At 34.7% G+C, this 17,170-nt stretch overlaps 1 protein-coding gene across 1 annotated transcript in view; it reads right to left on the bottom strand.

Moving 5' to 3' along the window:
• The window catches only part of LOC131078253 (UPF0481 protein At3g47200-like), a 249,428-nt gene that overhangs the window by 32,545 nt on the left and 199,713 nt on the right, over positions 1 to 17,170 (bottom strand). The window contains exon 5 of the mRNA XM_058015913.1: positions 13,290 to 13,345. The gene's annotated coding sequence lies outside the window, so the exon portion shown is untranslated. The remainder of the gene's footprint in view (positions 1 to 13,289; positions 13,346 to 17,170) is intronic.

The raw sequence follows: 17,170 nt of genomic DNA, 5'->3' as shown, positions 1-17,170 counted from the left end.
ACATACACCTATGTCTAAATTATAATTAGTTCAATTTCAAAATAGGATAAAATAAAAAATATGCAACATATCATTATGATACAAACTACATACCTTTGGTATGAATGTTATAAACCTAAATTCAAAAGAATCAATTTTTTATCATTGTAGAAAAAAAGTTATGCATTGCAGAATGCACATCACTCTTAAAAAATATTGTTTGCTATTAAAATCTAGTTTTAAAAGGAGATGGAAAAATGAATTCAAATTGGCTCAAAAAAAAAAATTTAAAAAAATATTTATCATCTACAAACAAGATATCACAAATCACTAGTTTAAATCATGTTCAAATTCTTAACGGTTTAGAAGTTTTTGGTGTCAAATAGTGAAGGTTTATTTCAAAATGTTAATGTAAGTGTCAAAGTTGGCCAAAAAGTGTCCCATATTATTTTTTTTCTGTAGAGATGCATGTATTCAAAAAATCAATCTCATAGGATTTGATTGTGATGATGTGCCAAGTTCTTCTATATTTGTGCATCCTTAAGATGAAGAAATCCAAACATATTATCGTACATAGGTTTCTCTTGTTTTTGAAGAAGAAGATGGGATCACCAATGACATCATCTATTGTACATGCAATCTCTAGTTTAGATATTACATCCATGTATATAATTCAAGTAAATTACACTATTAGTAATGTGCTATAAATACTAGAAAATGGGAATGTTACATTGTAGCACAATCATTATATCTGCCAGATCACCTTGAGTTTCAAATAGTAGGACAAGTATGTTTTGTGAGTTGTTGTGTAGAGCCCTTCTAAATTATCTTTGAAGTTATACAATTGTTATACTTTATTGGTAAGGTAGCTCTTTGTAAGTGGATTTCGTCAAAGATTTCTAACTTGTATCTCATTGTTGATTCAATGCCTTGTCCAAATGTTAAATGATCAAGACGTTGATAAGTATCATGTGGTGTAAAAGTAAAACTATACTATTTGAATTATCAATGTTTGTGTAAAACCATAAAATAAAAAATAGCACACAATTTTAATTTTTCTATTAAATGAATAGAGTATCCATGAAAAATTTATAGCCATATTAATAAATATGTTAAAAATATAAGCATATTTTAGATAATTTTTCTTCACTTACAAGAATGCTTAAATACATATGTAATATAAAATATTTTGTTAGAACTAATTATCTAAGGCAATTGGGAAAAGGTAAGTTGCAATGGCAAAGAAGTTGTAAAGATTGAAAAACATATCTTTACTCGACCATCAATTTGGAATTATTAGGAGGAAATATTTGGTTGAGACAAACTTGATCTATGCATTGAATGGGTTATTTAATGCATTTATTATAAAATAACTAATATAAAATAACTTGATCTATGCGATTTTATATTTTTAGATCAATATAAATTAAGCACTAATGTGTTGCATTATATGAAAACATAATTTTATTAGCTGAAGTACACCACCACTACCACTTTATTGTTTTTTATAATTAATTATAAACCAATCTTCATATAAAAAACGAGTCTCCAAATGATCGGCTAAAAATAGATTTATGCTTGTGTGGAACCCACATACCTAATTGCAAAAAGTCTAAATCTGAATCATCCTTTTAAAAAAGATTATTCTCTCTTACTATTCCTTTTCCTATTAAAAAAATATAAAAATAAAAATAGGTAGGGAGTACAACCTTCTCCACCTCTCTCACTTTCTCCACCAATATATCTATCTCTCTTTTTCTTGTCATATGTTTATTATGGCATACAATAAATTATCACCATTATTAAATCATATATCTATCTCTCTTTCTCTTGCCCATCCTGTCATGGCAAGCCATCTAGTTGTTATTTTAAAATTAAGCAAATGATGATTGTAGAGATTTTTCTTTTACATGTAGGTAAAGTGGCTATTTTTATGGGTACAAGCTAATCTATATTTATGCTATGTTTATGTAATTTTAATGAGAGGGTATTTGAAGTCAAAAATTAAAATTTATTTTTTGATCTAATCTCAAATTAACTAAAATGTTTAAGCATGATGATGTCAAAAAATTAGCAATTTAGGATTTAATTATTTAAATTTTAAATTTATTTTTCATAACTACTTTTAAAATAATTATATAATATTTCTATGTACTAATACAAAAATATAAAATATTAATATAATAATTAAAAATATTATGAAATAGTATAATAATAATAATAACACATTAATTATAATATTTAAAATTACAATCATAATATAATAAAAGTATTTAAATTTAATAATATGGTAAAATAATAGCATAAGGTAATATAATAATATTAAAATATAATAGATAATCCTTATATATGCTTTATAACAAATATTAGATAAGAAAATATAATAATAAAATATTATCTTTATAATAATACATATAAATAATTAAAATACTTTAGGACTTAAATTATTTAAATTTTAAATTTATTTTTCATAGCTATAGTGAGAGAAAGTTAACTCTTTTTTTATATTATAAATCGAGAGACCAAAAAAAGATGTTTATACAGATGAGTTCAGGAGAGGCAGGGCCTCAACAGTGAAACCAAAAAGAACTAGACGAGTGTCATATACAATGTACTAAAAGAAAGCTCCAAAATAAAGTTGTACTTGCTGCCATAAGGAACTAGAGGAGGATTTCATCCTAGTCTTCCAACCATGTGGTCCACCCCTATGGTCCTTCCATCCAGACCACCTTCTTCCTTTCCATAATTTGTATGCACATGTCAACCCTGTTGAAGGGCGGAGCTCTGGGATCTTGGAGTTCTTTAATCAGTTTTTTAACTACACTCTCGAAGGCAGTTTGATTTTCTGCGATCCTTGCCCATTCATAACCATCTTGCATCTTGTATATAAACATGGTGGCTCAGCCTTCTTTGAGGAACCGTAAGAGTTTTTTTCGTTCAACATTCATCAGGAAGCAAACCTGTACAACAATTTTATAATGTGTTAGTTTTTAAAAAAAACGAGTAAGTTCCCTAGGATTACCTTGGAACTTCTCCTCATTTCTGAGTTTCCAAATAAACCAAAGGATAAAAGAGGAAAAAATTTGCCAAACTAAGTTAGCATCCTTTTTAAGATTATGGACGAAACCAACAACTATATCATAAGTAAAGACATGCTCAGTAATGGATATTCGAAACATTAACCAGATCTCCCTAACAAAAGGGCAGTCAAGGAAGATGTGTCGAGTGGATTCAGGTTTATTGCATACAGAACAGAGATCATATGCAGCTAGATTATTCCTAATAGGCAATCTATCCAGTAAGAGCTGCCATTTGAAACACTTGATCTTAGGGGGAATGGGAGATTTCCAAAGGTTCTCAAAGGTTTTATATTAGGCGGTAGGGCTGAGGTGGACATTCCATAGGGTGTTGACATGGTCGATCACAGAGGTGTCTTGGTTAAGCAAGTTGTAGATAGCTTTGGATTTAATTTTAGGGAGGGGGGAACCATCCTTCCAAAGGAATGAGAGGTACCTGTGGGTGTCGACATGAGTGTTCTTGGGGAGATTGAGGGTGTTACAGGCATTCCTAATCATATTGTAGGTCCGCTTATGCGAAGCAGGGAGATTAAATTTACTACTAAGTTCCTCCCAGGTGATGAGGTTGTCATTTTCTAGGATATCCATAAGATACTTGATCCCCTTATTATGCAAGAATCTAGCAGAACAGCCTTGGGTTAAGGCCAGTGGCTTAGAGTTGTGGTGGAGGTTCCACCAAATTGACGTTTCACCATGTATAGTATTGTCACAGTCAATGCTAGAGTTGCAGATAAGTCTACGCACATGCTCCCGGGCTCTCCAGATGGACTTAAAGACCCAGGTGCCTTGGATAGACATCGAGAAACTTCCAGCAAGTAGATCACTGAGTGGGAGGGCTTTCCATGATTTGGCAACCTTTGGGAATCCATTTTGAATGTTGTTTCTGATAAGAATCTTCCAAGGTTCTTACCCATCTAGTGCATGAAATATCCATTTGGCGGCAAGGGAGATTCCTTGTAGCTTAAGATCCTTAAGGTCCAAACCTCCAAGTTTTTTATCTAAGTGGCACCAAGCCCATTTTACCACATGGGCCTTTCTTTTTCCCTTACCATCAGACCAAAGAAAGCACCTCATAGCCTTTTGAATTTCATAAATTTGATAGTTGTTGAACATCCAAACTGAAGATTAGTAGATACTATATGAGGATAGGATTTTTTGACATACTTGAACCCTACCTACTAGGGAGAGGATCCTATTGTCCCACTTGTTGAGCTTCTTATCAATTTTCCCCTTAACCCAGGTCCACATGTCCCGAAGAGAGGGGGAGATAGAGAAGGGGATACCGAGATATTTGACAATCATGTTGGGTCCTCCCCATGAGTACCTATCTTGTTGTAGCCAGTCTGGAGGTTCATCCTTCCAACCAAGTAAAATAGATTTGGAGCTGGAGATCCTGGCTCCAGAGGCTTTACTGAAGGTGTCAATTTTTAGGTTGAGGGAATCTATGTTTTGCCTGGAGAGCTCCAAGAAAAGAGAGGTATCATCAGCAAATTGGATATTCAGCAATTCAGAGTTATCTGGCAGCGCGATTCCATGGACTCTAGGAGTTAGAGTATCATCTCTAAGGAGATAGAAGAGGGCATCTGAGGCAATAACAAACAAAGCAGGGGCAAGAGGGTAGCCCTACCTTATGGATCTAGAGAGAGGAATAGGCTGGGATAGGGTTCCATTAACTTCAATCATGGTGAAAGCATCTTTGAGGAGAATTCAGACATAGTCACAGAACTCGTTAGGGAAGCCAAAAGCTCGGAGCATCATGAGGATGAAATCCCACTCGACTTTGTCATAGGCTTTCTCAAAGTCCATAAGGAACATGGCAGCATCCTGGTTAGAGGTTCTGGCCCATTCCATGGATTCCCAGCTAGTGACAAGGTTTTCCAACATGTACCTGCCTTTAATTAATCCAGTTTGGGTAGAGCAAATGAATTTTGGAAGAATCTTTTCAAGGCGGGTAGCTAAGGCTTTGGCAAGGATTTTATAGGAGACATTGAGGAGGGTGATTGGCCTCCAGTTCTTAATGAGCACTTTGTCTCCATCTTTAGGGATGAGTCTAACAATACCTTTATTTATGAATTTCCCCAGAGTGCCATTGTCAAGAGCTTCATTGTATATGTCATAGAGGTCATGCATGACCCAATCAAGATTGGCTTTGTAGAACTCCGCAAGGAGACCATCGGGGCCTAGGGCCTTATTATCCTTCAGGGCTTTAATGGCATCGACAATTTCTTGTATAGAGATCCTGGCTTTGAGGAGGAGAGCATCACCATCAGAGATCCTTTTAGGGATGATGGTACTATATTTGTGTCGAGCCTCTTTCGAGGCCTCATTATCTTCTGAGGTAAAGAGAGTTCTAAAGAATATTTCGAAGGCCTCTTTGATATCATTGAGATCTAGGAGTTCCTTGTTGTCTACAGTTATTCTATCAATTTTTCCCTGTTTTGTTTCTGCTTAAGGAGGTTAAAGAAGATTTTGGAGCCAGTGGTTGCGGACTCTAATGAAGGCTCCCCTGATTTTGACCTGCTGGTGCTTTCTGAGGATGTCTCTGGCTTTAGAGACATGCTTGGCTAAGGTGGGGGAGGAGAGGTTAGTTTGAATATCCTGCTCTAAGGATTAGAGGCGAAGGGTGAGAGTTTTTTCTATGGCTCTAGAGTCCTTGGCTTTCTTTTGGCTAATGGTTTGGAGTACTTTCTGCCAGGAGGAGACATTCCTTGTCCACCTGAGAGTGCAGGATTAGGGAGGCTAAGGCTGAAGGTTAAAGAACCTAGCCACCTTAAGGGCAACTAGAACATCTTGGTCTTTGAGGAGGGAGGTGTTGAGAATAAATTTCTTGCTATAGGGGCTACTGATGGGGATAGCATTTCTAGTGTTAATGACCGCAAGGATAGGGAAATGGTCAGAAAGGGTAACTGGCAGGACAGCAACCACACTCCCCAAGTGGTTAGGGGAGAAGGAGAAGAAGTCGTTGTTAGCATAAAATCTGTCCAGTCTGGAGTAAATACGATTGGAGCCTTGTTGAAAATTGCACCAAGTGTACCATAGGTTAGAAGCAACAGTTTTAGTGCCCTCGAGGGGGTCAAATAACTAGAGTTTTTGTTTATGTTTGTCCTAGTGGGGTTTTTCTGCATTTTTCCATTCAAAAGGAAGTCCCCCAGCCTTGTCATCTTGATGCTCAGTCATATTGAAGTCACCAGCCACTATCCAGGGGATACTTGGGAGGGAAGTCAGCCAGATCCAAAGGGACACTCTTTCCTTGTAGTCATTAGGTGCGTAGATAGAGTAAATGCCAAAGCTAGAGCCCCTAATATCTAGGGTAGCCCAGGTTGCTCTGTTGCAAGGGCAGATCCCTTTATCCTTAATGTTACTTGCCCACTTGGGGGAAATAAGAAGGCCAACTCCTCCCTTTCCTTTCAAGTGGTTGGTGCAAATTTTGATTGCATCTCTCCAGATAAAGTCAAGTGAGCTGTCAAGATGGAAGCCCATGGATTTAAGTTCTTGCAGAATCAGGAAATCTATGTTCTTGTGGTGGCTCAGAGAGCTTTTGATGACAAACTTCCTATCAAGTGACTCAAGGCCTCTTATATTCCAGGAGATGTATTTCATTAAAGAGGAGGGTTAGGAAGTTAACCTAGGGAGACCGCAAGGATCTCCAGACTTCTTTTTATTCTTGGAGCCCATAGGCCTACCTTTTTTTTTTGTCAAGGAGGATCCTTCTATAAGGTTGTCCTCATCTTCACTAACTTTAGATGGTTCATTCCTAGTATATGCAATTCCTCCTATGTCAAACTCAGACATCTGGGAGTCTGGAAAGCCAAGGAGCACTATGCTAGACCTAATTTCTTCAAGACCCTTATTGGCGTAGATTACTTCAATAACATGATTATCTTCTAACTCTTTGAGCTTAGAGGCTGTCGAAGGGTTGGTGATGTTAACTTCAGGGGTAAGCCCTGCAGGTAATGAGGAGTCTAAATTCTTCGGGGTTTCAGATCTGATCATCACACTTGCAGGGTTATCACTGGTGCTAGCAACATGAGCACTTCGACTAGGGTTCTCAAGTTTCTTAACCATTTTCTTTACCATAGAGATTGTCGAGGTTCGAGCGGGAGTGGGTGAGCTAATATTTGAAGGGAGGGGGCAATCGCAGATGCTCGTTGTTTGCCTGGTATATGGGATAGAAGGAAGGCTTTGATTAGGGGCATTCTGGTTGCTACTTTTCCTCCTACGCTTTCTAGAAGTGACCAACTGAAAACAATTAGAGGGCGATTCTGGAGGACCAATTGGTGGGTCAGAGGCTGGACCGAGGTGATCAGAGACAAGGCACGAGTGATCAATGTGCATGGGTTTTAATTATGAAGAATTGGTGGTGGGAATAGCAGCTTCTTCATTAACAGGGAGCGGGGTGGATGAGTGTTGAGAAACCTTGGATCTAGGGTTCGAGGGGGCATCAAATGAGTTACTGTTGGGTTTATGATTCCTGCGATTAATGATTGGGCAATTTTTTTGAAGATGCCCTTCTTTTTTGTAGAGAAAGCATGCATTTAATCTACCAAGCATTTCAATAGGGCAAACAAAGGTTTCTTCATTGACGTTTAGGGTTAAAGATAATGGGATATCAATCCCTGGCTTGATCGATACAAGCATTCTGGCATCCAGGTTAGGGAGAAGGCAGGCCGTTTCATCAATACGGATCATTTTTCCAAAGGGTTCTATTAACTGTGGAAGAAAATGCCAAAGGAAGGGGGGTACATCCTTGAGGATGACCCACCTTGGGGAGGATAGTGCGAGAACCTCATCACAGACCACCTCTGGAGACCAAGCTAGGGCACGAAAGGAAGTATTTCCAACTGTCCAGTATTGACGCTTTAGTGCCTCCCTTTGAGCCTCGTGAGAATTAAAGAAAATAAGGTAGAAACCCTTTTTAATTTATCTACAAAAAGATATTTTAAGCCCTAATTTTAAATTCCAGAGGTTATGAAACCAGTCGTCTAAAAATTTCCTAGGTGGGCATTTCTGGACATCAACACATGAAAAGAAAATGGTCATATTACTTTACCTAGTCTTTTTCGAGGCAATTTCATTCAACATTTCCAAATTGGGCGAAATGCAGAAGGAGCCCGAGATAGTGCTAGGGCACTTACCTACTTCACCGAATCTTTCTTTGCCAGGAGCCTTAGAAAATCACGCGTTAGGGTTGACTCCATTTGCAGGCGAGGAGACGGTTTCGGTGAAAGATTTCTTTGGTGGAGATTTAGATTGGTCTGCAGATTTAGGGTCGTTAATGGTACCGCCATCCGATTCTGACTCCATAGCGAGCCAAAGATTAATCCGCACGAGCGACCAGGTAAGTGGGGGGAGTTATGAATTAAATGAAGTGTAGAATTAAATATGCAAACAGAAAGAAAGAAAAGAACGGAAGGAAATAGTAGTGGAGAGGAGTTTCAAACCAGGTGGAGGAGAATTAACCCCTCCACAAAGATGCCGTGGTGTCCATGTCACCACTATTGCCTCGATCAGCTTGCAGAAAAATAGACTTAGGCCAAGTTTGCAAACCCCATCTCCGAATCAAGTCATATTTTGTAAATTTTTTGTCATTCCCTGAGATCACTAGGGTTTGTTCAGATGGCTATAGCTTCCTCCACATACAAAAAAATGGGTTTACTTTCGCAGGTCCTTTCAACACCAAACTACCGATTTCAATCTGCATAGAATTCGTCAAATTTCGCATGCTAATATCTCTACCTCAAACTCTGCCCATTTTGCATGGTTGATGGTAATATTTCTATCCATTTCACCATTCTATGTTCGCATCTGTTCGCAGGCTACAATATTAGTCCCCCGTCTGTAGTTTGTCGTTGGCTATTCGCACAAATCGCAAAAACCCTCGAATTCTTATCCAAAGATCTGAAACGGTTCTGAATTTTGCCTTGCTGCACTTGCTCTCACTTTTCCCTCCTTCTTGACTACTATTCCAAATCAATCATTCTATCGAAAGTTAACTCTTAAAAAAAATTTAAATAATAATATAATATTTCTATTTAAAAAATAATATAATATTTCTATTGTACTAATATAAAAATATAAAATGTCGAAGGTGTTGAGCTTAACTGGTGAAAACACTATGTTCTCACTGTGGAGACCCAAGTTCAATTCCCAATAGGGACATCTGAAGTGGAATTATAACCTGTGACTCTTGGCCTTCCATAGGATGGGGAAGGTCTTGGGTTTTATATATATATATGGTAAAGTATTTAAATATAATAAAAGTATTTAAATTTAATAATATGGTAAAACAATAGCATAAGATAATAATATTAAAATATAATAGATAATCCTTATATATATGCTTTATAACAAATATGATATAAGATAATATAATAATAAAATATTATCTTTATTATAATACATATAATGCATTAAAATAATTTTAAAGTATACATATATATAAGAAATAATTTCTACCCTTTATTTACAATTTTTTTCAATATAAAATTATTATATAATATATGATTAATTTCTTAAGTTCTCCTTTTGAATATTTATAACTCAAAAGGTTAACTTTAAGCATAATTATTACAACTTCCTATCAACTAATGTTATCACATTCATTAATGTTAGATGGATTGATAAGTTTGTATCAATTGAATAGAAATGAAAATGAAAATACTTATTAAAACATAATTCTTATATTAAATTGAAGAATATCTTGTTTTAATAATTAAAAAAATAGTTTTAATAATATTCTATATAATTAAATCAAGAATCATATAATAATAAATTATGATTAAATAATTAATATATTTATTGAAATAAAATGTGAAGTATTGAACAAAATAGAAACTATTTAATATAGATTTAACTTTTCTTTAAATAATTGTTTGTTCTTATTTTTAAAGTATTATTCTAAATAATTTACTTTTATAAATACTTAATTTAGATTTAAACATAAATTTTAAATTTTGGTGTTTGATATGAAGTAGTTTATAATCTATAATAATAAATTATGATTAAATAAAAAATATATTTATTAAAATAAAATCAAAAGCATGATTAACTATTTGACATAGATTTAAATTCTTTTTTAACTATTTTTTCAATAAATATTTGTTTTTATTTTTAAAATATTACTCTAAGTAATTTAATAAATACTTAATTTAGATTTAAATATAAATTTTGGTGTTTGACATGACATAGTTTATAATAGATTAAAACAAACTATGACAAAAAATCGATTTAAAAAATGTATCTCTCCTTGTTTCTACCTTTCTCAACCACCTTAAATTTGAATTCCTATAAATTATATATAAATAAGCATTTGAAGAAATATAAAATGTAAATTTAATATTGAGAAAAAATATTAAAAGTTTTTCTAATAGTTTAAAGAAAATAACTCCATTTTTATACTAATTAAGATGAGACCACCACTCTTAAACCTAATCCCTTAATATATATTCCATATTTACTTTAACAAATATTTAAAAAACAAAATATAAATTTATTGTTGAAAGGGAATATAATTTGTTTTTTAACATTTTTAAGAAAATAACTTTATGTTTTTATACTATTTAAAATAAATACACCTAAACCCTATCATTACAAACATATAGTTGACAAATTCAGAAACAAAATAATATGTATAGATAAAATATAAATAAAATGCACCCTTTATGTGTAGCCTAGGTGAGCTAACACTCTTAGACTATATTTGATATTTCGTTGATGAAAATATTTATAAATAAAAATAACAATAATAACAGACATTCGATAAATAAAAACAAACTATCACCCTCCTGCAAATTTCCATGAAAAAAATAAAAATAAGGGAAGCTCCTCCATCTGATTTTATCAACAAGGGCATCCATTAATTGACAGAAGATTATCTGCATATGTCTCAATTATTGTGCCACATGACGCTATCACCCAATTACATGAATTTTTCTTCAATTTTCCAAACAAATAAAGAAATAAAGAAAAAGGCATGCTCAAGAAAATGGTGTACCCACTGTACATATTATACCAGTGTAGCAGTTAAGGAAATTAAATGTAAAGTGGTCATAAAAACATGCACAACTTTGCACCGTCAAAAATCGAAGGGAGAAAGTGAAAAACAAAAAATTCAATGAAATGAGAGACTTAAATCCCGACGTAACACTGTGCAGACGAATTTGGGGGGATTCCACACCAAAAAATAAATTTAATATTCTACTTTTCCAAGAGTTAGAAAGTTTTTTAAAAAATATTCCTTCCATTGGTGCGTTTTAGGGTTGGCTGAACAGCGAAAGGTTACCTCTGGCACAGTGTTTATGAAAACATGAACCGTACGAAAAATAAAGGTGAAAGCTTTGTCGCAGTTTTTGCGAAAAGGCAAACTGTTCGAAAGATATGTTTGAAAAGTGATTTTGTTGGGGATTTGCAGGACTTTTTAACTCCCCAACTCTAGGGTTAAAGACTTTCAGGATCACTTCATAAAGAATGACTTCAGACCTGCTCGAAGAAAATTCAAGGCAATTCTATCCTAAACCCTAAACAATGATTCATGTATTTAGTGGCGGTTTATGTGACAAGTTACCAATGAATGGCTATGGAGAGGCAAAAGTGGCGGATATTATGATTTCAGAATAACAGTAAATTCACATGTATCACCTGAAATAGCGTCTGAAAATTTACAGACAGGGTCGAAGTTAATCACATTGACAAAGTGAAGGACTTAGTACGTAGATTATGTCGAATCACTCATCAATTCTGATTATAAAGTGGGGATTTTCAAAAGATTGTGGGAAAGAGGAATGACACCTGCAACTTTAGTGAGACTGCCTACATTTGATACTCTTTTTAAACTATGGATGATTTTTTTAATTTTTTTTAGATATTATCTTTTTGTTACAATCTACTATAACATGTTCAATAAGTGCATATTTTATCTCTTGGTATTATATTACCGTTGATATAGCTGCCATGTTGCTGTAACTGCAGTTACAATGTATTCTAGATTTCTTAATCCAAGCAAAAATAAAATGCTATTACCGTGTCATTGGGCTGGGCATTATGATCAAGGGAAAGGGGAATCAATTTGTATAGAGAGATGCAATAATTTCAATTCAACTTCACTTTACGATAGACTTTAGAGACAAAGATTCATAAGAGGAAGAACGGTAATTTCTGTAGGAAAAACTATTAATTAGGGAAGAACACTAAGGGTCTTACAATGAAAACATGAAAACAATTTAAAATATGGAGTGCATTGAGAATCGCCTAAAGTCGACCTTGTCCGAACTAACCTAGGCTACAAAATTGCTAAAGAGGGCTTGTTGGTGACAACTGTCCACTTCAGTAAGATCCCTAACATTTTTCATGTGTTTCTACAGTAGATTATGTGTTTAACACAACTCATCCCTAACATCGAGACTAATCTTTAGGTTGGGGGGCCAATCTGAAAACTTCAGAATTTCATCTTCTATGGTGTAGTAGAATCAACCCAAATCTAATTTGACATTGACTTGGCCATTGACATAAAACCTTAGACTAAAAATTTATTACTCGTATAAACCTTTCTAATATCAAAATTCTAAGAAAATAAACATGGTTGAACGAGAAAACAATTAATTGATTACTAAAGCTTTAAATAAGTTTTATTGACAATAGCATGGTTGAAAATTAAACAAGTACAAAAATTAGTTGATCATTCTTGTGTCTTGCAAAAATATGATATTATTAGAAACCATCTATATATTAAAGCAAAGAGAATAGAAGTAATCTCATGACAGATCAGATGTGAAGGATCTATGGGAAGTCCTATCTTCACCACACAAAATGAAGTGTCCTGGAGTCAAATTTCGATAGGCTTCAACGAAGACAAACACTGCTTCCACATTTGTCCTCCATAAAATCATTTTCATAACCTCAACAGTTCTAAACAATGTTTCCACAGTTTTGATGAGCAACAGCCCAATACACTATTTCTACACTCTTTTCTGAGAGTCCTACTTCCGATTCAGCCTTTTGATCTTACGTTTAGCTTTGATGTTCATTTCTGAGATTGTTTGTTTTGTTTTTAGTTTCTAAGCTTATTTTAAAAAAGCCTTAATGATAGATTCACTGGAAATATGTTGTTAATGTATTAAAATTGTGGAATTAAGTATAAACAATTATGGCCGTAATAGACTAATAAATCAGTGACTGCACTGAAAGGTGATTTTGGAAAAGAAATCAGACTTGTATAGTTTGAAGGAAAGGGCTTACCAGAAGACAGTCACAAATTGAAGCTGTTATGAGTCAGGGGCCTTGATGCGTATGAGCTGCAATCACAGATGACAATATTATAACGAATAAGTATATTAAATAGCCAAAGCAAAACCCAAACATAACTTAGTCTCTAAGTCATGATATGTATGCCCAGAAGCGTTTACTCACAGTTTCTACTGTAAAACTCATCCTTACCCAAATTCAAAGTTTGTAAGGAAATACTTCATCTATTTCGGAGGAAGACTATGCCTTACTATATAAAGCAGAAGGCTTCAGACAAAAAGACCATACAGTGTTATACTCATCCATCTTTATATTTTAGCTTTAAGTTTATCAAAAGTTCGAACTAGAAAATTACACAACCTTGAAATCTCTTGTTCATGTTAGTGCATTCATTGAAAGTCAGTATGCACTTATTATCATATGTTATTGAATCAAAGATTGATGTTTCTAATGAATTATGAAGAATGTTAGAGTAATGCTTACCATGAAGGGATCTTAGCAAGATGTTGCAATTCTTACCACGTCTATAAGTTTACCTTGGCAGATAAGGTTAGGATAACCCATCCATCTCAAGTCACATATCTTATCTATACATGGTATGATATATAATTGACATAATCTTATTGTAGGAGTTAAAGAAACATCTGGCTAAATACTGAGATTAAAAATATAGTGAGATGCTTTTTTTTTTTTTTGACAATGAATAAGATAGTATATGTGTAGGTTTTCTAGCAGAGGTTCAAAACAGTAACTTGCTTCACAAGCACAAGTAAAAGGTCTTATTTGTTAAATAGGTCTAGGAAACCATTGATATCACCCTTAATCCATCTTCATGATATACCATATATGACCTTCTACGTTATATGAGACAAATGGAAATCGTCGATAACTACTAAGATCTTACTTGTTAAAAAGTCTACAAAAGTATTGATATTACCAACCATTTATCTTCATGATCATCTACCACATATGACCTTGCTCTACGTACATGATAAGAATGAAGAATGGAATCTTTAATAATCACCTTGGTGTATATCTTGTAAATCCCTAGGTGGAAATATTAAATATAATAGGGTAATTATGATTCTATGAAGGATTAGAATTTCTAGCATATGTTATATGTATAGATCCTAGAGCACATTATAAGATCCCTGACTTCTGTTTACAACTGTTCCACAATCTATTTGTTAATGGTACATAGAAATATAATTTAGTTATGCACCTAGTCTCCTCCTTAGTGCGGCCAGAAGACAAAGGGGGCTACCTACTTTTAAAAATGCTTACATTTCGGAAACCCTTAACATAAAAGAGACATTAACTCACTCCACAATGATAAGGCCCCAGGCCTGGATGGGCTATCCATTGAATTCTCTAAAGTCAATATTAGCTGGATTGTTGATGACTTGTTGGAAGTGTACAAGGAAGCCACTAGGCAAGGTTCCCTTGGGGCTGATATTAATAGAGGCCTTATTAAATTACTTCCTAGAGAGCGGGATAAGGCTCTCATAAAGAATTGGATACCTATCCCTCTACTCAATGTTTCCTATAAAAATGTAGCCAAAATGCTAGCTATCAAACTAGAAAATATCCTTTCTAGGCTTATATGTGACACTTAGACAGGCTTCATTAAAGACAGATACATACTTGAAAATCTGATCACTAGTTGGAAGGCAATGGAGTGGGCCAATAAATTGAGTCAGAAGGTAGCTATGTTTCTTCTTGACTTTGAAAAGGCCTATGATAGGGTTAAATGGAAATTCATCTTCATGATGCTTGAAGCATTTGGTTTTCTCGAGGTATTCTGACACCTTGTCCAAGTCCTCCTCATGGATGCCCATGTGCAAATTGAAATTAATGGTTTTATCTCACAGGCAGTTCAGCTTAGTAGATCTATTAGGCAATGTTGTCCTCTTGCCTCTGCCCTCTTTGTTATTGCCTCTAAAGCGTTGTACTACCTGTTAAGAGATGATACCTTATCTCCTAGAGTAAAGGGAATTACTCTACTGGATAAATCTGATCTACTTAATATTCAATTTGTAGATGATAATGCATTATTTCTTGAGATAGCTAAGGGGAATATGGACTCCTTATCCCTCAAACTTAAGATGTTATGTGATGCATCTGGTGCAGAAATTATTCAGTCTAAATCCACCCTACTCAGTTAGTTTGATCACCCTCCTGATTGGTTTGCTCCCTATGGGTTTCAGTGGGGAGGTCCTAACAAGATTGTCAGATACCTCAGAATTTCATTCTCTGTCTCCCCTTGTCTTAAGGATATGTGGAATTGGATCAAAGGTAAGATTGAAAGGAAACTCACCAAGTGGTAACTAATACCTCTCACATGCTGGGAGAGTACAAGTTTCAAAAAATTCTCTACTCATATAAGTATTTACTACGCATCGGTGTGGATGTTCAATAACTACCAGATTAATAAGTTTCAGAAAATCATCAAAAATTTCTTGTGGTCAAATGGAAAAGGGAATACAAAGGCTCACTCAGTCAAGTGGCAGTAGTGTTGTATGGGTAAGGCTATCAAGGGATTGGGGTTGAAGGATCTTAAAGCTCAAGGGACTGCCTTAGCAACTAAATGGATATTTCATGCAATGGAAGGAAATGAGCCATGGAAGATACTTATTAGGATTAATATTAGTTTGGGTGTTCCCAAAACTGCTAAATCCTGGAAATCCCTCCCTCTTAGTGACCTCTTAGCTGGAAGTTTCTCTGTCTCTACTACGGGCTCATCGGTGTTCAAGTCAATTTGGAGGGCCTAGGGGAGCGTTAGGCACAATATAGCTAATGATTGGGCCAGTAAGGATGATCTCATATGTGGGGGAAGGTCAATCTGGTGGAATTTATTCCACAATGATAAACCCCTAGCCCTTACTCAAGGTTGTTCGACCAAAAATTGGGCTAACAGAGGTATTTTCTATTTTAAGGATATTATTTTGAATGATGATCTCATCTCTTGGGATGACCTCTCTGGTAAGTATCACCTCCCTCCTTCCAATAAGAGAACTTATAATATCATGTATAATGCTTGTGTTACCTTGTAGCATCCCAAAAGATGTGTAACCATTGATAATAGGTTTGTAGACTTCTCTTGGTGTGACGGCACTAAGTTATGTAAGTTGAAATCCATCTCGGTTTATAACTCTCTTATGCACAATGACAACAATCTTACACACATTAATTCTTACTGGTATTTTGACTTGACACCCATGCAATGGGGTAAGTTGTTTAAAATAGTTTGGAGCAGCCCATTAGCTCCCAAAAAGAAGATATTCAGATGGCGGCTAATTATTGATAAGCTTCCTATCAAATTTGATCATATTAAAGATGTTCTTTGTACCATTTGTAAAGTTAATGAAACTACTAGGCATATATTCTTTGACTATATTATTGCTAAGGAAATCTAGTTAATATTTGATTTTTCATTTCCATTGCATGTTAACCCTCTTGATATTATTACTGTTTATATTAAAGACATTTAAAAAGACAACAATCTATTTTGGAATCTTTTATCTTGCGAAATTATTTGGTATATATAGAAAATAAGAAATGAAGAAAGGTTTCAAAGAAAAGAGAGGGACCTTACTGAGTCTTTTCATAGACTCACACATTAAACTTTGTCTCTTCATAGGTGGATTTAGTGATCAGGCTGAACAAGGAGAAATTACAGAGGTTTTTGAGTGGTGGCCATATAAAGATCTTCGTTCATGATCTCTCTCATGGCTACAAGTGGCATAGACTTAACACTGAAGGTACTCCTTTTTTCAGTGCCCTGGATGCCCTTTTGCAGGAAATAAGGGGCAATAGAGCCTTGATTCGCCAGCAAATGATATACTCAACCAGGATGAGAGATGATCAGAGATTGA

The sequence above is a fragment of the Cryptomeria japonica genome, chromosome 7 (genome assembly GCF_030272615.1).
Source record: "Cryptomeria japonica chromosome 7, Sugi_1.0, whole genome shotgun sequence".
Taxonomy (NCBI): domain Eukaryota; kingdom Viridiplantae; phylum Streptophyta; class Pinopsida; order Cupressales; family Cupressaceae; genus Cryptomeria; species Cryptomeria japonica.
Note: the sequence above shows the minus strand (reverse complement) of the source record. Positions and strands in the feature narration are given on the sequence as shown.